Below are 22964 nucleotides of genomic sequence, written 5' to 3' on the forward strand. Positions count from 1 at the left end.
TCTCTCCTGATATTCCTGCATCTGGAAGGATGCCGGGTCTCAAAAGACAAGTTACAGATTTCTAAGCGCAAGGTGGTATTCCTGGGGCATTGTATTTCCCAGCAGGCCAAACATATAACCCCAGAAAGGAGGAAGGCTGTGGTCCAACTTAGGGAACCCACTACAGTTCGAGAACTGAGGACATTTGTTGGTCTTGTCAGTTATGTCCGGGAGTGGATTCCCTCTGCCTCATCGCTGATGCAACCTCTGTTTGACGTCCTAGCAGCCTGTAATCGAGGACAGTCATTTGTGCTCACTGCAGAAGTGGTTGGAGGATTTAAAGGGTTGAAACTAGCAATAATATCAGCACCTTGTTTAGGAATACCTAATTATGATCTTGATTTCAATCTGTTTTGTCGTGAGAACACAGGGCATGCCAAAGGAGTGTTAACCCAGATACATGGAGGTAAGCATCGCCCACTAGGTTACTAATTATTACATCTTGATGTGGTGGCTAGGGGGGCTCCTTCTTGTATACGAGCAGTGGCAGCCTGTGCTCAATTAACAGAAAAAGTTGCAGAAATAGTTTTGGATCATGCACTTACAATTTATGTTCCTCATGCTGTACAGGAGCTATTGTCTCAAGCAAAAACTCGCCATTTGTCAATGATGAGACTAACCAAGTATGAAGTTGCATTACTTACTCCACCTAACATAACAATCAAGAGATGTACCATCCTCAATCCAGATACTTTGCTTCCAGAAACTGATCAGTTGGGTCAGAATCAAAATACTATTGCTGATCATGACTGTCTTGAGTTGATGAAAGCTGAAACTAAAGAACTTGACAATGTTACTGAAACGCCAATACCTAATGCTGATGTTGAGTTTTTTGTAGATGGATCAAGATATTACCTTGATTGGAAACCATACACAGGATATGCTGTGACTACCTTGGAGGAAGTTATGAGACAAGGATCACTCCCACCTGGATGCTCGTCACAGGAAGCAGAGCTGACAGCACTCACTGAAGCCTGCAGAGACTTTGTGGGATCCTCTGGTAAGCCTATAAAAAATGCTGAGTATGTGGCCTAACTATTTAGAGCCCTAGAGCTTCCTAAGATCGTGGCCATTGTCATGGTACAGGCCCGTACAAAAGATCAAACTAAGGAGGCCAAAGGAAACCGACGGGCAGATGTGCCTGCAAAGCAGGCTGCTCTGCTACCTCTACCTATAACTGGCCACCTGGTAGACATAGTACAACAGGCAGGGGAGATGGACTTGGAAATGCTCCAGAAACTTCAGGAGCAAGCATCTAAAACAGAAAAAAAGAGAGGCCAAGATGAATCAGGAGGGTTTGTATGCTGTAAATGAAAAATTATGCCTTCCCAGAGTATTGTATCCTATGATTTGTGCCCCACCCACCAGTCCAAAGAAGCAATGGTAAGTCTGGTAAACCAAGGATGGGTGGCACAGGGATTCAACAATGCCACTGCCAAATTTGTCCAGGGGTGCATGGTCTGTGCTTGCCATAACATAGGGAGGACTGTTAAGGTGTCCCCAAGGTGCACCGTAAAGCCATTATACCCGTTCCAGAGACTGCAGATTGACTTTATTCAACTTCCCAGGGTAGGCACATATGAGTATGTTCTGGTATGTGTGGACCTCTTTTCAGGGTGGCCAGAAGCCTGGCCCTCGGCAAAGGCAAATGCAAATGCAAAAACTGTTGCTAAGAAACTGTTATCTGAAGTGGTGTGTAGGTTTGGGGTTCCAGAAGTAATTGAAAGTGATAGAGGTACTCATTTCACTTCAGAGGTATTACAAGAGATACTTTATGCACTAGGTATAGAGCAAGTGTTCCACACTCCTCACAGACCACAGAGAAGTGGCAAAGAGGAACACCGGAACGGAACCCTAAAGCCAAAGATCCCAAAAGCCATGGTGGAGACAGGAAAGCCATGGACTGAATGTTTGCCCATAGCATTATATTCAGTAAGAGTAACCCCAAATAAGAAAACTCAGTTGAGTCCATATGAAATATTGTTTGGCACAGCTCCAAGGACAGGCCTAAATTTCCCCCAACAGCTTCAGGCCCTTCATTCTGATATGACACAGTATGTGAGAGTAATATGCAAGAGGCTACAACAAACTCATAATCGTGTTTTTAGTTCCATTCCAGATTCATCTTCTTTGGAAGGGACTCATGTATTAAATCCTGGAGACTGGGTTACAGTCAAAAGGTATGTGTGAAAGGCCTTAGATCCTCGGTTTGATGTGCCATTTAAAGTCCAGTTAACTACACCTACTTCTGTGAAACTGGAAGGAAGACCTACTTGGATCCACGCCTCGCACTGCAAAAAGTTGATCAAATCTAAATCATGAGCCTAGGAAAGTACTTGGTATTGTGCACCTTGAACTGTTTTTGTCTCCCTGATGCAGGCGGAGAAGGCAATATTGGATGGGACAATAAGTTTATTAAGTATCATAAAATAGTTGCGCAAATGAGAGATTTATCTGATTGTTGGATTTGCAGTCATTCCCCCGTATCGTCCACCTCTATGCCATACATAGCTAATCCTCTCACCGAAGGGGAAATATTAGATATACCATGTTGGGACTTGCCTCCCCTCAGTTTAGAATCTCCTCATGGGGACACTGCTGTATCACTCCCTGTTGCAGGCTGGATAAAATATCCATGGTGGCAGGTAAATATTTCAGAGAAGATAGAGACCTGGTATGAGTATGACTCTAAAAATGATGGGTGGAGAGCTTGGCCTGCCAACATATTGGAAGTGGGAGAAGTTTCTGATGAGGAGGTTAAGATAAGTTTCTCCGGGGAAAATACTGTAGTAAATGAAAAGACTAAGAAACTCAGATATCACCTCACTAGGGAGATCCATGATTCTGGATGGAATTACAAGGGCATTTTTTCGTCAGGACAATGCGCCTTGGAGGTGCTGGCCTGCCCTGCAGCCAGTGTATTATCTGAATGTGTGTTTAGCACGACTGGAGGGGGTTATCACGGGTTATATTTTCCAATGTTTTGGGGTGTACCCTAATTTAAAAAAATAAAAATAAATTTAAAACAAAAAAGCAGTTTAGGCTACCTCCTCCACCACTGCTTCCACCTACACCGTCACATCCACCGCCTCCTCAACCTCCTACTCCATATGGACCTCGTCCTCCTAGATCAAGATTTTTAAACGTATTTTATGTTATTTAAAGTCATTTCCCTATCCACATTTTTTTGCAGAGCACTTGCCATGCTCTTAATCACATTTTGATGCCATTTTCAGCCCTCTAGCCCTTTCCATGGCATTTTTAAAGCGATTTTAGTGCTCAAAAGTTCGGGTCGCCATTGACTTCAATGGGGTTCGGGGTCAAGTTCGGGTCACGTTCGGCCGAACCCGTCGAACCTGAACATCCAGGTGTCCGCCCAACTCTAGTTACCATGTCAGCCTGGACACTTCTGAAGCTTACCAGGCTGCCATGGTAAACTCTCTGTCGGGCTGTACAACAGGCATAGCTGAGCATGGAGCAAGTCAGAATCCCACTCACCCTAATAGAATCTTTATTGTACGTACCACAAAAATTATATCAATAAATACTACAGTTTGTTCTGCAAAAAGCAAGCCTCTTAAAGCTCTCTAGACTGAAATATAAAAAGGTTATGGCTGTCAGAAAATGACGATGCAAATAAAAAAATAAAAAAAAAATAGTAAAACAAAAGCAAACCTATACAAGTTTGGTATCACCATATTCGGATTGAGCCGTAAAATATTGTATAGCACTCTACACCAGCAACATAATATAGTCATTATATAATAGATATTGATCCATCTGAAATGATGAAATTTTTTTCACTTATCCTTATTACAAGCCATGGTCATTAATTCAATAAAACAGCAGTATAGAGTATTTTAGCCAATTCTTAATCCTTGTTTAATAACCTCTATTAACAAGGTCGCTGAATAACTTGCTAAATGTGCCCTTTTTAGGAATTACAGAATGACTTGATTAATTTAAGAGTTCCAGTAAAAGTATTTCCTGAGGTTTATCCTCAATAATGTAAGATATATTATATCTAAAATTAACCTGGTTTGGAATCTCATTTACTTTAGTTTCTATATTTGTGAATACTTTAGAGGAGATGTATTGTCCTGAGACTACAGCAAACACCTTTTTCCACCTGCATACTATAAATTGCTAAAACTTCACTTTTATTGATATAGGTTATAAGCTTGACTAGTAAGGAAACAAACAAAAAGAAACTAAGCTTAAAATCTATCAGGGTGATCTAGGACTAATGCACATATCGTGCGGATCTATGGCTTATCAGCCTATCCTACAACAAAACATAGACAATTATAAAATGAGTAGCAGCAGAGCAGGCAAGCGCTGCAATAAGCAGCTGATCCACCAGACACAGGATATAATAAATCCAAATTAAAGGGGAAATTCAAAAGATGACATGTGCCGCTAATTGCAGACAATATTGAAACCAGCCCCCAATAGATGTGAAACCTCCCCCCCAAAAAACTGAACATATGGTAACTGCACAATTATGAGCCAGTAAGAGGGCCAAAAGTACGGCACCTCAAAATAGCCCATAGGCAGTGTGGAGGAACAACAGTAGTAGCAATATGCACAATATCAGCAGAAGTGCTGAAAATATTACCTAGAGTGGAGTGGAAGCACAAATGGATCAAACCCAGGTCCGGCAGAGAGCACTCACGACGCACGTTTCGCTCCGCTTTCTCAAGGGGCGTATATAGAGAAAGTGGAGCCTGTCCCCGCCCCCTCAGGCTGTAGACTGCCTGAATCAGCCCAAAGCAGCCTCTGAGTTTGTTTATAGCACAGGTAGTGAGCGCTGTCATAAATATATATAGGAGATAGAGACAGATAGTCAGAAAGTGTAAGCGCCGGTGGCAGCGCTCGGCCATCGACGCAGACAAACTGAGAAAGCATGATAGATAGGCTGATAAGCCAGAGATTAGCATGATATGCACAATAGTCCTAGCTCACCCTGATAGTTTTTATGCTCAGTTTCTTTTTGTTTGTTTCCTTACTAGTCAAGCTTTTAACCTATAGCAATAAAAGTGAAGTTTTAGCAATTTATAGCATGCAGGTGGAAAAAGGCATTTGCTGTAGTCTCATGACAATATATTACTGAATATGAATTAATAATGCCGCACCTGCATATGGGTTATTTGATCTAAGTTACTTTAGAGGAGCTTTCTTATAGCCTCTGTATATCCTCTACTGCAGGGATCAGACGCCTCCGGCACTCGAGCTGTTCAGTAACTAAAACTCTCAGAATGCTCCATTCACTTCTATGGCAGTTAGAAGAGCAGCTGAGCATGTTTGCATGCTGGGAGTTGTAGTTTCACAGCAGCTGGAGTGCCGGAGGTTGCTGATCCCTGCTCTACTGAAATGTGACTATCTATAAACTTAGATGGCTGACAATGTAAATTATGCTGATAACTGTGTATTTGTGTGTGCAACTGGTTTCATGATCATATTATATGGTTTATGGACTATATGCAATTTTCTTTGTTTTTGATCTATTTTATCACTATTTCTTTTACCAGAATAAGGCACTTGAGTCTGTTTAGCCAGTTTCCACTATATTCTTATATGTCCCTGTGTTCTTTCTACGCTTCCTATATTTAATGGTAACGTACAGTATTCTGCTGCTGAATATGTTTCCTAGCAATGTTAAGAAATTTTGTGGCCTCATATAAAGAAACTTTTTTCTGATGCAAATGTTAATATTAAAGGGTCTAATAAATATCTGAATTTCCTAATAATAAATTAGATTTTTGAAATATTATTCTTAACGCTTCCAAGAGGTAGTTGTTATGTACCTTGAAATGTGGACATAAATGTCAATGTACATCCCTTTGAATCACTAAATTCTTATCAAGAACTTATAACTTCTCTAATCTGTTTACATCACTGTCAGAAACCATTCATTTGTCTGAAAACACCCCTTCACTGATAACCTTCTAGAGCAATTCACAGGGAGCTACATAAACATACTTAAACACCAGTTTTTTCTATTTATTTTCTGAACAGCTCTCAAACATCTCCGAATTCTTGCACACACAACTTCCTACATTATACTTACATGGACAAAATATTTTGGTACCCTTATGTTAAAGATAGAAAAAACCACAATATTCACGGAAATATCTTGATACTGACAAAAGTAAAAATATACTGAAAATGAACTAATGAAAATCAGACATTGATTTTGAATTGTGGTTCTGCATAGTAATTTTAAAAAACAAATTAATGAAACTGGCCTGGACAAAAAATTATGGTACCCCTAGAAAAGATTGAAAATAATTTGACCATAGGGACATGTTAATCTAAGGTGTGTCCTGTAATTGGCATCACATGTGTCTTAAAACTTCTAATCAGTCAGGATGAAAAGAAGTCACTGTGCTGTTTGTTATCATGGCGTGTAACACACTGAACATGGACCAAAGAAAGCTAAAGAGAGAGTTGTCTCAGGAGATTAGAAAGAAAATTATGGACAAACATGTTAAAGGCTATAAGACCATCTCCAAACAGCTTGATGTTCCTGTGTTAGTCGCACATATTATTCTTAAGTTTAAGGTCTATGGGATTGTAGCCGACTTCCCTGCACGTGGCCGCATGTGAAAAATGAATGACAAATTGAAGAGACAGATAATGCCAATGGTAACCAAAGAGCCCAGAAAAACCTCCAAAGAGAATCGAGGTGAACTCCAAGGTCAAGGTACATCAGTGTACCATCCGTCGCTGTCTTAACCAAAGTGGACTTAAAGGTGTTGTGTCATTTCTGCAAGTGGCATTTATCATGTAGGAATAATTAATACAAGGTATTTACTAATGTATTGTGATTGTCCATATTGCCTCCTTTGCTGCCTGGATTCATTTTTACATTACATTATACACTGCTCATATCCATAGTTACGACCACCCTGCAATCTATCAGTGGTGGTCATACTTGCACGCTGTAGAAAAAGCGCCAGCCTCTCTTGTGACCAGGACCATGGAAGCACCTAAAGGCTTGTGCTTTTTTCCTATAGTGTGCAAACACAGCCATCCCTGATGGATTGCAGGATAGTTGTAACCATGGGTTCCAGCAGTATATAATATGATGCAAAAATGAATTCAACCAGCAAAGGAAGCAATATAGATAATAACAAAACATCAGAAAATGGTGGTTCAACTTTCTCTATATAAAAAATGCTATTTGCTGAGGTTACGCAACCCCTTTAAGCACCTAACTTTTTTCCCTGAGTACAGCTCTGGCAGTGGGAAAAGTAGGTAACTGTTCTGCCAAGCTTGGGCAGATAGTGGAGTGGGTAGGTCTGCTTTAGATGCTACTATCACTCTTAGAAATCGAGTCGGGAATAATCATGGGTAAAACCTGCTTTTACTTTCACTTTGAGCAGTATTCATTGCATCCCGATTTCTATCAGTGATATATTTCCCTTTACTGAACGGATTGCTGTCATTCAAACAATACAAAGCCCATATTTCTAGCTGGAACCAAAGCAGAGATATGAAGAGCTAAAGCAAACACCCCCCCTCACTGTCAGTGTAGAGGAGAATGAGAGAGCAGCTGCAGAGCTGACAGGTGGAGAGAAAATACTGTAAAAATATATTAAAATGTGACAATTTTATCATTTTAGTTACCCAGATAATAAAATTATACTATTTTTATCACACAGTAAACACAGTAAAAAAATTCCACAAAATAATGTAAAAATTGCAGTTTTTTAATCTTTCCCCCTAAAAATAGAATAATAAAAGTTATGTAATACACAATATATACTCCAAAATGGTTCCTAAAAAACCTATAACTAATCCCGCAAAATAAAAAATAAAAATTAGAAGAACACAAAGGGGGACTGCTAGAACACAAAGGGGGAAAATACTATTTGTTTTTAAGGCTAAAATTAATGATGTCACTAAAGGGCTAAAAATGCAATAGTGTTTCCTGAGTTGTGCGCCAACAAGACTTACTGCAGGCACACGTTAAAAATACTCGGGCGGTTTTTCCAATTTTAACATGACTGTTAGGAGGTTAATGGAAGATGACCAAGGATTAAACCACTGTTTAAAGCAAATCATAAAAAAGGCAAGGAATTTGCCAAAACGAATATTAACAAGCCACAAAGCTTCTGGTAGATTGTCCTTTGGATAGATAAGTCAAAACTGGAGCCTTTTGACAAGTCACATCAGCTCTATGTTCACAGTGGTGTTGAGCGTGAATATTCATATTACAAATTTTTATTCTGAATATAGGCACTTCGAGAATTTGCGAATATTTAGGATATAGTGCTATATATTTCTAATGACGAATATATATATATTTTTTAACACGTGGGGATTCACTCTGGTAGGCAGGCTAGCGGAAGAGGTATAGAGGCAGTCACAAAGTCTTAACTTAAATAGTTCGGTGTTTATTCACACAGAAGACAATACAAAATAACAGATCACAGTCTTGGTGTTTGTTCACACCATTGAAAGTTCACTGAACACAAACATTCACCTTGTTAGCAGGTTTCATCAGCGGTCCCCAACAGGCTTTAGGGGCCTGATTTCCAGCATGCGGCTCTCAGTCCTTTTGCTCGGCACACATCTTCAGATCCGAAACCACAGAGACTCCACAGCTTCACTGTGAGATGGAGGATAATCCACCACACCTAACAGTGCTGATTGCTTTTTATAAGCCTCCCAAGACCTGGCCTGGAAAGTAGAGAGTAGCCACCGACCCAGTACTTTGGTTGCTCCCAGTAAGAGCCGTCCCGGATCAGCTTTACAGCCATACTAACCAGCTGAAGTGTCAGACTGCAATCTGCAATACTGAAACTTCAGGAAAACAAATGGCTGTTACCTCACCGAGGCCAGGAACCTTGTTGACACGTACCAACCATCAATTATGGCCCCTTGTTCCTTCCTACATACCTCCCCCCTTTGTTCAACATTGAGGGGGTGGACACACATTAAATAGTGTACCCGGGACAGGGCAGCCGCGTTTCCTAGTACCCAGCCTGCCCTGTGTTCCACCGAAAACATGACATTTTGCAAAGACAGAAACCACCAGGTGACCCAGGCATTTCTGTCCTTGGCCTGGCTCATCCATTTGAGAGGGGAGTGGTCGGTCACCAGACAAAACCTTCTCCCCAACAAATAATAGCGTAGAGACTTGAGTGCCCACTTCATAGCCAGGCACTCTTTCTCCACTATACTATACCTGGTCTCGGCTGGGGTGAGCTTCTGGCTGAGGAAGACAACAGGATGCTACTCCCCGTTGACTTCCTGAGATAGTACAGTACCGAGACCTACTCCCTTTTGAAGTTGGACGTCACCAAAACCGGGGACCCACACAGAGCCGACTTCAAAGAGGAGAAAGCCTTTTCCAGCTGCTCATTCTAGTGGACTGTTACTGACTTGCGTCCCTTCACAAGACCTGTCAATGGTGCAGCCACTGTAGCAAAGTGGGGGACAAACCTCATATAGTATCCCACCATTCCCAGGAACGACTTTACTTGCCGAGTAGTGACAGGTCGGGGCCAATTCCAAATTGCCTAAATATTGTTCACTTGAGGTTTGATAACTCAGCGTCCAATTATATACCCCAGGTACTTGGTCTCTTCTAATCCTATTGTGCACTTTTTTGGGTTAGCGGTCAAGCCAGCCTTCCTAAGGGAGTCCACTACAGCGTGTACTTTAGGTAGTGGACTTTCCCAGTCGGTGCTGTGGATAACGATATCGTCCAGGTACGGCGAATCGTACCAACGATGTGGACGTAGTACAATGCCCCTTAGCCTTTGAAACTTAACGGGAGCCCCATGTAGACCAAAGGGTAATACCTTTTACTGATACAGCCCCTCTGGTGTGATGAAAGCTGCCAGTACCCTTTCATGAGGTCCAAAACAGAAAAATACCTGGCTTGGCCTAACTTCTCAATAAGCTCATCCACTCGGGGCATGGGATATGTGTCAAACTTGGAAACCTCATTAAGTTTGTGGAAGTCATTACAGAATCGTAACGTCCCGTCCGGCTTGAGTATTAAGACTATTGGACTGGCCCATTAACTCTTTGACTCCTCAATGACACCTAGCTGTAACATCAGCTGCACTTCTTTTGAGATGGCTTGTCGCCGCGACTCAGGTACCCGGTATGGTTTAAACCGGATTTTGGCCTGAGGCTCAGTGACAATGTCATGTCGGATAATAGAAGTGCGTCCAGGGAGGTCTGAAAACACATTCGTGTTTCTGCTAACAAACTCCCTGGCCTCCTGAGTCTGTTTAGAGGAAAGGTTGTCAGCAATCTTTACTGTGGCAACTGCTTCCCTCGTATCAGACTGTGGGACTGGAAACTCTACCCCCAGAAAACCCAGGTGGGGGCTGTTGTCCGTACTGGTCACCCTATCTTTCCTTGGTTTCAACGAGTTTGCATGGTACAACTGCTCCGGTTTTCTCTGCCAGGGCTGTTGTACCTTGTAGGTTCTCTCCCCAACTTTTTAGAGCACTTTGTAGGGACCATGCCACTGTCTCCATCCACTCTTGCATTTGAGTGACATACTCAATCACACTTTTATGTAGTGTGGGTCGTTGTTCCCACGCCTCTTTGGCTATGTCCAACAACCCACGCGGATAATGGCCATACAGCAGTTTGAAGGGCAAGAAACCCGTAGAGGTCTGGGGCACCTCTCGCACTGCGAACATGAGATAGGGCAGTAGCAGATCCCAATCCTTTCCATACTTAGCGAACCACTCAAATGGAACCTCAATAATTGGGAGAGGGACCAGGGCACTACGGAAATGTGGCTGGGGGCTGTGTATCTGGCAGGTTGGACAAGACTTGCAATACTCTTCCACCTCTCTGAACACACTGGGCCAGTAGAACCACTGTAGAATCTGGTCCTGCATTTTCTGCTGGCCCAGATGTCCACCAAGAACATGTTGGTGGGTTAACTCCAACACAAGCTTGCGATATGCCTTGGGCACCACCAACTTTTCAATATGCTCACCTCGTAGTTGATTTACCTGATATAGCATCTCCTGTTGAACCACAAAAAAGGGAAATATAGACTCGGCCCCCGGTTGTTGCGGCTCACCCTCATCTACTACTACCACATTTTTCCAGGCTTGAGATAGAGTTGGGTGCTGGTGCTGTGCTGTACCAAAATTATCTCCGGAGACGTTGAGGTCTGCCAACTCTGGATCCGGCAGCAAGTCGTCCACGTCTCACATCATCACACTTAGCGGGGTTGTCTCCTCCTCTTCACCCCTACTGCTGGCCCTTCAGTCTCAGGTTCATAGGGTTCTGGTCTTCCCCCTGAGCCGGGCCACTGTGCTAGGGTTATCCCTGTCTCATGTGTATTGGTGACTCTCGCCTCAGGCCACAGTGACGGGAAACTGGGGAAGTCTCTCCCAATTATTAGTTCATACTGTAATTCTGTGGCGAAGGCCACCTCATGAGTCCACCTGTAGGCCACCGTTGACAGAGAGACCAGGGTGGTGGGATAGTCCTTTAAGTCTCCATTAATGCACACCATGCCGACTTTTCGACCAGTATACTCGGCGTGCTGCAGCAGGGCAGCACTTACCAGGGACACCAGGCTCCCTGAGTCCAGCAGTGCCACCGCCAGAGTGTCCCTCACTTCCACCTGGCACAGATGGCTATTGTCTATAATTTCGGAGGTACCTGTGGCACACAGCTTCCTGGCATACAGTGAGTGTTTGTAGCCATAGTTGGCATCCATGGGTTCACCCCGATAGGGACAGTCGGCCCTTATGTGTCCAGGCTCCTGACACTGCCAGAAGACCACCGGGGATGGGTCTGCAGGGGGTATGTCGCAGGTGGGTTTTGCTGTCACCAGCCACCGGTTTGGGGTGGATATTTCCTGGATTTGATGGGCCCCCTCCCCAAAGAACCCCCCTGTAGTTTTCTGGTGGCCTTGAAGCTCTCCACCAGGTGGACCATCTCTAAGGCATTACCAGGAGACACCTGGCCATTCCAGTGCTAGAGAGGGTACAGCAAAGCCCTCCAGAACACATCCGCCAACAGACGTTCAAGCATAGCAGTGGGAGTCAATATGTCAGGCTGCAGCCATTTTTGCAACCGGTGTAGCAGGTAAATAATATTGTGGTCTGGCAGGTTCAGCCGGGTTAAATTCCCACTTATTGGCCCGGACCAATACATTCACCCCCAGTCTTGCCAGGATCTCACCTTTTATGGTCGGGTAGTCATCCGCTTGATTATTGGGTAGATCGAACAACACTTGCTGGGGAACAGATGCCAGGAACAGAGCGACGACCTGAGCTCACTGGTCTCGGGGTAACCTCTCCCTCACGGACACCTTTTCGAACACTGCCAGATAGGTCTCGACGTCATCCGAAGGGGTCATCTTAGGGATTGTGGACAGCTTTCGGGCATCGTGGACGTTCTGGGACACTCCTGCCGTTTGCAACGCCATCACATGTTGTAATAGCAGCTGGTCAGTTTCCTGCTGCTGCTTGTTAGCCTCCTGCTGCTGCAAGTTAGCCTCCACAAAGGATTTAACTACCGTCTCCATTTTGTCAGGGGACAAGGGTCGTAACCTTGCCGGATTAATATAGGACATACACTCGTGCCCGGGAAAAACAAAAAAAGTTTCGGCCTTCAGACCTGCCTCACTGCGTTTGCAGGATTCGTTGTGGGGACTGTATCTGGTAGGCAGGTTAGCGGACGCAGTGTAGAGGCAGTCACACAAGTCTTTAACTTGAATAGTTCAGTGTTTATTCACACAAAAGTTGCCTACCCCTTACTATATGAGAACCTCCCCAGCAGCTATTTTCTCAAGTTTATTGCAGTCATGAAAGAGACAGCAGTGTCATTGCTGTGCTCTGTACTTTGTTGTATTACATTAGACAGTTAACTTATATATATCATTCAGATAGTTAGGGAGACATAGTCAGTGTAGGTTAGATTGATCCATAGTGTAGCTCATGCATGCTCAACCTGGGGCCCTCCAGGGCCGCAGGTTGAGCATGCCTGGTGTAGCTGAAAGGTTCTCCTGTTCATACATACATGCTACAGACATAGTGTTGTGATGTCACAAGTTGCACGTATTGCGAAAACATATGCATATCATAAATTGCTGAAAATTCGCAAGCGCAAGTATATATACCAGCTTGAAAAATGTAGCATAATTGACCCACGCCCTTTTTTTGCGCGCATTACGCGAATATCACATTGCCGATTTTCGCAATGAAGAATATAATCTTGAATTTGCCAATATATGACGAATATTCTACAGTATATTCACAAAATATAGCGAATTTGAATATTGCCCCTGCCGCTCATCACTAGTTCACAGGTGCAAAAATGAAGCATACAAAGAAAAGAACACTGTACCTACTGTGAAACATGGAGGAGGCACGGTTTTGTTTCAGGGTTGCTTTGCTATATCTGGCACAGAGTATCTTGAATACAGCATGTGCAGGGTACAATGAAATCTCAAAACTATCTCGGCATTCTGGAGTGAAATGTGCTGCCCAGTGTCAAAAAGCTTAGTCTCAGTCGTAGGTCATGGGTCCTCAACAGAATAATGACGCAAAACATATAGCTAAAAACATCCAAAAATAGCTAAGAACAAAGCACTGGACTATTCTGAAGTAGCCTTCTATGAACCCTGATCTAAATCCTATTGAACATCTATGGAAGATGCTGAAACTTGCAGTCTGGATAAGGCACCCTTCAAACCTAAGACAGCTGGAGCAGCTTGCTCAAATACCTGTGAACAGGTGCAGGTCTCATTGAGAGCTATATAAATCACTTGATTGTAGCGATTGCCTCAAAAGGTTGTGCAACAAAATATTAAGTTAAGGGTACCATCATTTTTGTCCTGGTCAGTTTCATTAGTTTGTTTTATAAATTATTCTGTTGAACCACAATTCAAAAGCAATGTCTGATTTTCATTAGTCGATTTTTGGTAATTTTTTATTTATTATTACTTCTGTCAGTTTAGAGTTATTTCAGGTACCATTGTGAGTTTTTCTTTGTTTAACAGAAGGGTACCAACAATTTTGTCCACATGTGTATGTGGGAATTTCCTTAATTATCTTTATTAATTAATTCTGCAATTTTAAATGTAAGCTGGTCTCTGATTTGTATGGTCTGTTCTCCAATAACTGTAGACATAGGGTCATCTTCATGAGAGATCACACATGTCCTCTAAATCATTCTGTTGGGTTTCCATATCATCATTATTTTGATTTACTGTCCCTGTCAGTCATATATAGCATAGATATAGGCATGTATTGCATATACAGTACAGACCAAAAGTTTAGACACACCTTCTCATTCAAAGAGTTTTCTTTAGTTTCATGACTATGAAAATTGTAGATTCACACTCAAGGCATCACAACTACGAATTAACACATGTGGAATTATATACATAACAAAAAAAGTGTGAAACAACTGAAAATATGTCATATTCTAGGTTCTTCAAAGTAGCCACCTTTTGCTTTGATTACTGCTTTGCACACTCTGGCATTCTCTTGATTAGCTTCAAGAGGTAGTCACCTGAAATGGTTTTTACTTCACAGGTGTGCCCTGTCAGGTTTAATAAGTGGGATTTCTTGCCTTATAAATGGGGTTGGGACCATCAGTTGCGTTGTGGAGAAGTCAGGTGGATACACAGCTGATAGTCCTACTGAATAGACTGTTAGAATTTGTATTATGGCAATAAAAAAGCAGCTAAGTAAAGAAAAACGAGTGGCCATCATTACTTTAAGAAATGAAGGTCAGTCAGTCCCAAAAATTGGGAAAACTTTGAAAGTGTCCCCAAGTGCAGTCACAAAAACCATCAAGCGCTACAAAGAAACTGGCTCACATGCGGACCGCCCCAGGAAAGGAAGACCAAGAGTCACCTCTGCTGCGGAGGATAAGTTCATCTGAGTCACCAGCCTCAGAAATCGCAGGTTAACAGCAGCTCAGATTAGAGACCAGGTCAATGCCACACAGAGTTCTAGCAGCAGACACATCTCTAGAACAACTGTTAAGAGGAGACTGTGTGAATCAGGCCTTCATGGTAGAATATCTGCTAGGAAAGGACAGGCAACAAGCAGAAGAGACTTGTTTGGGCTAAAGAACACAAGGAATGGACATTAGACCAGTGGAAATCTGTGCTTTGGTCTGATGAGTCCAAATTTGAGATCTTTGGTTCCAAACACCGTGTCTTTGTGCGACGCAGAAAAGGTGAACGGATAGACTCTACATGCCTGGTTCCCACCGTGAAGCATGAAGGAGGAGGTGTGATGGTGTGGGGGTGCTTTGCTGGTGACACTGTTGGGGTTTTAAGGAGAGAAGGTAGGTTATTGGTGGCTCACCTGGTCAGTACAATGTGTAGGTGCTCTGGTTCTGGACTGATTCACCCAATCAGGAGGCGGTTTATAACAATAAAAGTATATAGTGGAAAAACCGGCACTCTACATCTATCAATAATGCTAAGGAGGCAGTATGTGGGATAGTAAAATATGTATTTATTTTTGTAAGGGTACGTTTTAGGAGTGGGAAATAAAGAGGTAGAGGTTCTAAAAATGTGGAGGTCCAAAGATTGTGGTTCTCATAAATAAAAATAACAATAAGAATGATGTTTTGCCATATACAGCGTTTGCAAATGTACAATACCAGAGATATGTCAAAAAAATATACCAAAAAATAACAGGAGTAGCAAAAATAGCAAATATATGCAGAGTGGAGGTGTGGCACTGCAGTAATTATCTAATAGCGGTTTTCACCTTCCGTGGGTACAGTGAGTGGTTGTGTCCATTTGTATGTAGTCCATAAAAATTGTATGTCTGTAACTACGGTCTTGGTCACATAGGAGGTATATGGATAGAGCGGTGAGAAAAATAAAAATAAAAAGGATAAAAATATATATAAAATAAAAAATGTAAAAATATAAAAATATAAAAATATGTAGTAGGTCAGTCGGGTGCTGTACTTAGTGTGGCGTCCCACACATTAAGGGAACTGCACCCTGACTGTTTACCTTTCTTTGCGAGGTGTCCTGGTTGTTGGAGCAGCCTTGCTGCGCTCTGCAGTGTTTGTTTTTCCCCGTCTTCTCGGCGTGCCACGTGGATATGACGTCACTTCTTCGGTGTCTCACGTGTCTTAGCCGGACTTGGTTTTAAGTTTTTCGTTGGTGGTCTTTTTCGATCCGGAGGATTCAGATGGGATTCGTTGCTCGGAAGCGCTTCCAGAATGAGGTTATTGGCAGGTTTTCAGAGGGAGGTCACCAGACGCGTTTCGAAGGACTACGCTGCCTTCTTCATCAGTGGTAGCCCTCTGACTGCCGTTGTACTGCCTTTTATGCTGCTGGTGGATCTTTCAAAGACCTGGACTGGATCTTGTTTTGTATGGTCCAGACTTTTGGATGTGGTGGTTCCATCGAAAATCTGGATAAGTACTAATTAGGTATCTTCTTTTGTTTGCTATTTTCTGTGTGTGTGTGTTTGTGCTTTTGTTGGTAGTATGATGTGTTTTGTTTTGATTCTTTGTTGATTAATGGTTTCTGACTTAGTTCTGCGGTTTTTCTCACAGTGTCTGTGTCTTCTGCGGTACCGCTGCGGCTTCTACTAATTGTGCATTTTTGTATTCTTGTATTTTTGTATTCGGGCCTGCTTGGGGACCTTAGTGTGTATTTATTCTAGTGGGTTGTTCTTTATTGATTAATGGTCTTTAATGTGTTCTGGATTCTGTGCTTTCTTGCGGTATTTTGCCCGCGTTGTGTTTTTATTTTTATTGGGAAATTTAGTATCTAAGATGTCTTGTATTGTTTTTGTTATCCTACGGTATTGCTATGTGTTGGTGCGTTTGGTGATTATAACTGTGTGTTGTAATAGGTGTTGGCGGGGGGATTAGTAACAGGTGAGGTGGGTGATTGGGGTAGTGCGTTCCGTTCTGGGTGTTGGTGGGGGAAATAATTATTTGGGGAGGTTTGCTCGTTTTACTCAATTATGGTCCAGGATTTGGGTGCGGTTTTTGGGATTCATTACTCAAATTTATATGGTGTAATCCTGTGGTGCCCTTGCGTTTCTGTGGTGCGTTTTTTTCAGCAATGTGTTTAGAGGGATTTGAGGGATTGGGGGGTAATTGGTGTCCGAGGGACCTGGTGTGATTTTTGTGTTTGTGTTTTACCTACAATATTGCTGTGTTTTTACGTGATGTGTTTCTGGGGAGTGTTTTGTGGGGTGGTGATATCTAATGGGGGGTGCAGTGTATTGTGTGTTGACAGGGGTGTGTTAGGTGGTGGTGTTAGGGTAGTGTGTTATGTGATGAGTGCTGGTGGAGGAATTGGGCTCCTTATTAGTGCTACATGTGTTATCTAATGTGGTTGTGCTCATACTTCCTCAATTTTTGATTCAAGGTTTAGATGCGGTTTTTGGGATCCAGTTTTTTTATATATTATTGTGTGTTCCATTGGTCATGTGTGTTTGGGATTGCTGTTATGGAGTCTGGGGGTCCATGTTGGGGTCTCTTATGGTGTTGCTGTGTTTGTTGATCCAATTATAGGGCTCAGTCTTGGGTTGTATAATTTTGTTGGCTGTTTTTGCATTTGAGATGGTGGATTTCTCAGTCTTTTTTGGTAGTGCTTGGTGTGAGATTTCTTTCTTTTTCTGCTATTTTGTTGTGTTGGTGGGGTGGCGGCCACGTATCAAGTGTCGGTAGGGGTGCTGGTAGACAGCCGGACGCCTACCGCAAGTCAATTTGGGGGCAGCCACTCTGGGGATGGTTTATAGGAACCCAAATAGTTCAAAGTCAGCGTTTAGGCCTCCTGGTATGATTGTGTTGAACTCAAAGATGAATTTTGATTCAATGCGGGACATCTTGGCTATGTGGTTTCCTCCTCTCCAGTCTATTTTTACATTTTCCAGTGCTGCAAAGGATAGTCCTGATGGGTCTTGTTTGTGGTGTGTTTTGAAGTGTTTGGAGAGTGAGTGGGTTTCAAGGCCTTTTTTGATATTGTTTATGTGTTCTGATATTCGTTTTTTTAGGGTTCTTTTTGTTCTACCGATGTACTGTTTTTTGCAGGGGCAGGTGATGATATAGATTAAATTTGTGCTGCTGCAGGTGAGGAATTCTTTTATTTCGTATTCTAGGGTTGTGGTTGTGGATTGTACTCTTTCAGTTTTTTTCTGGAATGAGGTGATTTTACAATTAGAGCATTGATTACATCTATAGAATCCTTTGAGTTTTTGCCATGTGTTTATTGTTAGATTGTGTTTTTTGTGTGGTAGTTTGACAGACGGCGCAATTTTCAGGCTTAGGTTTGGGGCCTTTGTGTATATAATGTGGGGTTTTGTGGAGATGAAGGCGCCTATCGTTTTGTCCTTTTGAATGTGGTGCCAATGAGTGTTGATGATTTTTTCAATATTTTTGTGTTGTGTGCTGAAGGGTAATATAAGCTTTGGGGTTTCATTTGTTTGTATTTGTGTCTTTGTTTTTTTCTCGGGGTTATAATTGAAAAAAGAGGTTCTATCTAATTTTCTTACCTTTGTGAGGGATGTCTCGATTTTAGTTAGGGGATATTCTTTTTCAATGAATTGTGCTTTTAGGGTCTCAGCCTCTTTTTCAAATATGTCGTCTTTGGTACAATTGCGTCTCAGACGTCTGAATTGGCTCTCGGGTATATTGTTGAGCCATCTTGGGAGGTGGCAGCTCGAGTAAAGGATGAAACTGTTTTTTGCTGTTGGTTTATGAAAGGTGCAGCATGTGAGTTTATTGTCTTCTACTTTGATATTTAGATCCAGGAATTCTATTTCAGTTTTGTTTATATTGGCTGTGAATTGTAGGTTTATTTGGTTATCATTTATTTCTTCCAGGAATTTTTTTAGGTCGATTTCACTTCTCTGCCAGATGAAGACTACATCGTCAATGTAGCGTTTCCATAGCACCAGATCCGTCCCCAGCCGATGCTTTATGTGATCATCCTCCCATTGTGACATGAAGAGGTTTGCATAGCTAGGGGCGAATCTGGTGCCCATGGCTGTACCCCTGATTTGTAGGTAGTAGGTGGAGTCAAAGGAGAAGTAGTTGTGTCCTAGGATTAATTCGACCCCTTCGGCTATGTAGCTTATTTGTTCTTTTTGAAATTCGTTACTTTTTTCTAGTTGTATGGTCATTGCTTCAATCCCGTGTTTGTGGTCTATTATTGTGTATAAGGATTGGACGTCTAGAGTGCCTAGGATCCAATTAGGGTTGTACTTTATGTTTTCCATTATTTTGATTATCTGTGTGCTGTCTTTGATATATGTGTTTGTTTTTTTGACAACTGGTTGAAGTAATCTGTCAATGTGTTGTGAGAGATTTGATGTGAATGATCCAATTCCGGAAATTATTGGGCGGCCTGGTGGGTTCTCTAAGCTTTTGTGAACTTTGGGTAAGCAATAAAAGATCGGAAGTCTTTGTTGTGTATTTAGGATAAATTTTGCTTCTTGTTCAAGTAGGAAATTGTTGTCTAGTCCTTTCTGGCAGTACTCTTTTAATATTTGGCCATATGAATTGATGGGATCTTTATTGAGTTTTTGATATGTGGTATTATCTGATAATAGTCTGAGGCATTCCGTTTCATATTGCACTTTGTCTAGAACTACGGTTGCTCCTCCCTTGTCTGCAGGGCGGATAATAATGTCTTTCTGTATTTGTAATTGTTTGATTGCATGAATTTCTTGATTAGATAGGTTATTTCTGATTTTTTTATGTTTTAATCGTCTGATGTCAGATTCTACGCATTTTCTAAATGTGGCTATTTCTTGGCTGATTTCTTGTCTGGGGAATTTGGTTGATTTGGGTTTTAATTCTGTGTGTTTGTGGGTTGTGGCTATTGTCATGTTTGATGTGATGGGATTCTTCATAAAATATTTTTTTAGACAAAGTTTTCTGATGAATTTCTCTATTCCAATAAATGTGTGGAATTTGTCTATTTTTGTGGTTGGGGCAAATTTCAATCCTTTGTTTAGGAGGTTCAGTTGTGGTGGGGTCAAATTTTTTGTACTGAGGTTTATTACTGTTTTATTGTCATTTTTTGTTGTTGATTCTTCTAGTGTCTGTTGGGGTATCTTCTTTTTTCGTTGTCCTCTCCGTGTCTTACTCTTTCTTCTTGTGTCTGTTTGTAGTGTTGTCTCCGTGGGTTCTCTTGTCTGTAATTGTAGTTCGTGTGTTGGTGTTGTGTTTGTGGGGATTTGTAGTATTGTCGCGGTGTGTATTCTTGGTGGTGGTATTCTGGTTTGTTTCTCAGATTGTATTGGTGTGCAGAGGGAGAGGGGGGGCATTGTGTTCTGGATGGGGAGGGGTGTGTTGTCTTCCTGGTTCGTGGTCTGTGGTGGGGGGGGTTTTGTCTAAAAAATGCTCATTGGATAGGATTTCGAATCGGTTGGTGGTTGGAATATTATGGGTTGGTTGTATTATTACTGGTTCGTTCTGGTCTGATTGTCTGTTTCTTTCTTGTGGTGGCTTTTTTGTGGTATGGGTATTATCAAATGTGTATCTGAGTTTTTTTATTTTTCTGTCCATGATTTCTTGTTCTAATTTGTCTAAGCTTTTGCAGAGTCTATCTTGCCATGTGTTGTACTCTTCATCTTTTGGCATTTGTTCTATTGTTTCCTTTATATTTGTGATTTTTTCAGTGGTTTCGTTTAATATTTGAGTTCTTCTCTTTATGATCATTTGTGTGAGGTTGGTGGATTGGATCATCAGAAAGGTTTCCCATTCTTTGGTAAATTCTGCATTGCAGAGGTCTTGTGCTGGGAGTTTTATTAGTTGTAAGCCTTTGGGGATTTTATTGTGTTTAATACAATATTCTAGGGATTTGATTTCCCAATTTTGGCGGAGTTGTTTATGGAGTAGAGATTCTAATTCTCTAAATATTTCGGTGGTGGATCTGTCTTTGCTTATTTCAATATTTCCTGTTTCAAATGTGAATTGTTCTGCTCTGAGTCTCTTGCCCTCAGCATAATTCCAGATGTCCATTGTAAAGGGTCTGGGAGCGGCACCAATGTGGGTGATTGTAAATTTAAGGAGAGAAGGTAGGTTATTGGTGGCTCACCTGGTCAGTACAATGTGTAGGTGCTCTGGTTCTGGACTGATTCACCCAATCAGGAGGCGGTTTATAACAATAAAAGTATATAGTGGAAAAACCGGCACTCTACATCTATCAATAATGCTAAGGAGGCAGTATGTGGGATAGTAAAATATGTATTTATTTTTGTAAGGGTACGTTTTAGGAGTGGGAAATAAAGAGGTAGAGGTTCTAAAAATGTGGAGGTCCAAAGATTGTGGTTCTCATAAATAAAAATAACAATAAGAATGATGTTTTGCCATATACAGCGTTTGCAAATGTACAATACCAGAGATATGTCAAAAAAATATACCAAAAAATAACAGGAGTAGCAAAAATAGCAAATATATGCAGAGTGGAGGTGTGGCACTGCAGTAATTATCTAATAGCGGTTTTCACCTTCCGTGGGTACAGTGAGTGGTTGTGTCCATTTGTATGTAGTCCATAAAAATTGTCTGTCTGTACCTACGGTCTTGGTCACATAGGAGGTATATGGATAGAGCGGTGAGAAAAATAAAAATAAAAAGGATAAAAATATATATAAAATAAAAAATGTAAAAATATAAAAATATAAAAATATGTAGTAGGTCAGTCGGGTGCTGTACTTAGTGTGGCGTCCCACACATTAAGGGAACTGCACCCTGACTGTTTACCTTTCTTTGCGAGGTGTCCTGGTTGTTGGAGCAGCCTTGCTGCGCTCTGCAGTGTTTGTTTTTCCCGGTCTTCTCGGCGTGCCACGTGGATATGACGTCACTTCTTCGGTGTCTCACGTGTCTTAGCCGGACTTGGTTTTAAGTTTTTCGTTGGTGGTCTTTTTCGATCCGGAGGATTCAGATGGGATTCGTTGCTCGGAAGCGCTTCCAGAATGAGGTTATTGGCAGGTTTTCAGAGGGAGGTCACCAGACGCGTTTCGAAGGACTACGCTGCCTTCTTCATCAGTGGTAGCCCTCTGACTGCCGTTGTACTGCCTTTTATGCTGCTGGTGGATCTTTCAAAGACCTGGACTGGATCTTGTTTTGTATGGTCCAGACTTTTGGATGTGGTGGTTCCATCGAAAATCTGGATAAGTACTAATTAGGTATCTTCTTTTGTTTGCTATTTTCTGTGTGTGTGTGTTTGTGCTTTTGTTGGTAGTATGATGTGTTTTGTTTTGATTCTTTGTTGATTAATGGTTTCTGACTTAGTTCTGCGGTTTTTCTCACAGTGTCTGTGTCTTCTGCGGTACCGCTGCGGCTTCTACTAATTGTGCATTTTTGTATTCTTGTATTTTTGTATTCGGGCCTGCTTGGGGACCTTAGTGTGTATTTATTCTAGTGGGTTGTTCTTTATTGATTAATGGTCTTTAATGTGTTCTGGATTCTGTGCTTTCTTGCGGTATTTTGCCCGCGTTGTGTTTTTATTTTTATTGGGAAATTTAGTATCTAAGATGTCTTGTATTGTTTTTGTTATCCTACGGTATTGCTATGTGTTGGTGCGTTTGGTGATTATAACTGTGTTTTGTAATAGGTGTTGGCGGGGGGATTAGTAACAGGTGAGGTGGGTGATTGGGGTAGTGCGTTCCGTTCTGGGTGTTGGTGGGGGAAATAATTATTTGGGGAGGTTTGCTCGTTTTACTCAATTATGGTCCAGGATTTGGGTGCGGTTTTTGGGATTCATTACTCAAATTTATATGGTGTAATCCTGTGGTGCCCTTGCGTTTCTGTGACGATGTAGTCTTCATCTGGCAGAGAAGTGAAATCGACCTAAAAAAATTCCTGGAAGAAATAAATGATAACCAAATAAACCTACAATTCACAGCCAATATAAACAAAACTGAAATAGAATTCCTGGATCTAAATATCAAAGTAGAAGACAATAAACTCACATGCTG

This window comes from Bufo gargarizans, chromosome 2 (assembly GCF_014858855.1).
Source record: "Bufo gargarizans isolate SCDJY-AF-19 chromosome 2, ASM1485885v1, whole genome shotgun sequence".
NCBI classification, from domain to species: domain Eukaryota; kingdom Metazoa; phylum Chordata; class Amphibia; order Anura; family Bufonidae; genus Bufo; species Bufo gargarizans.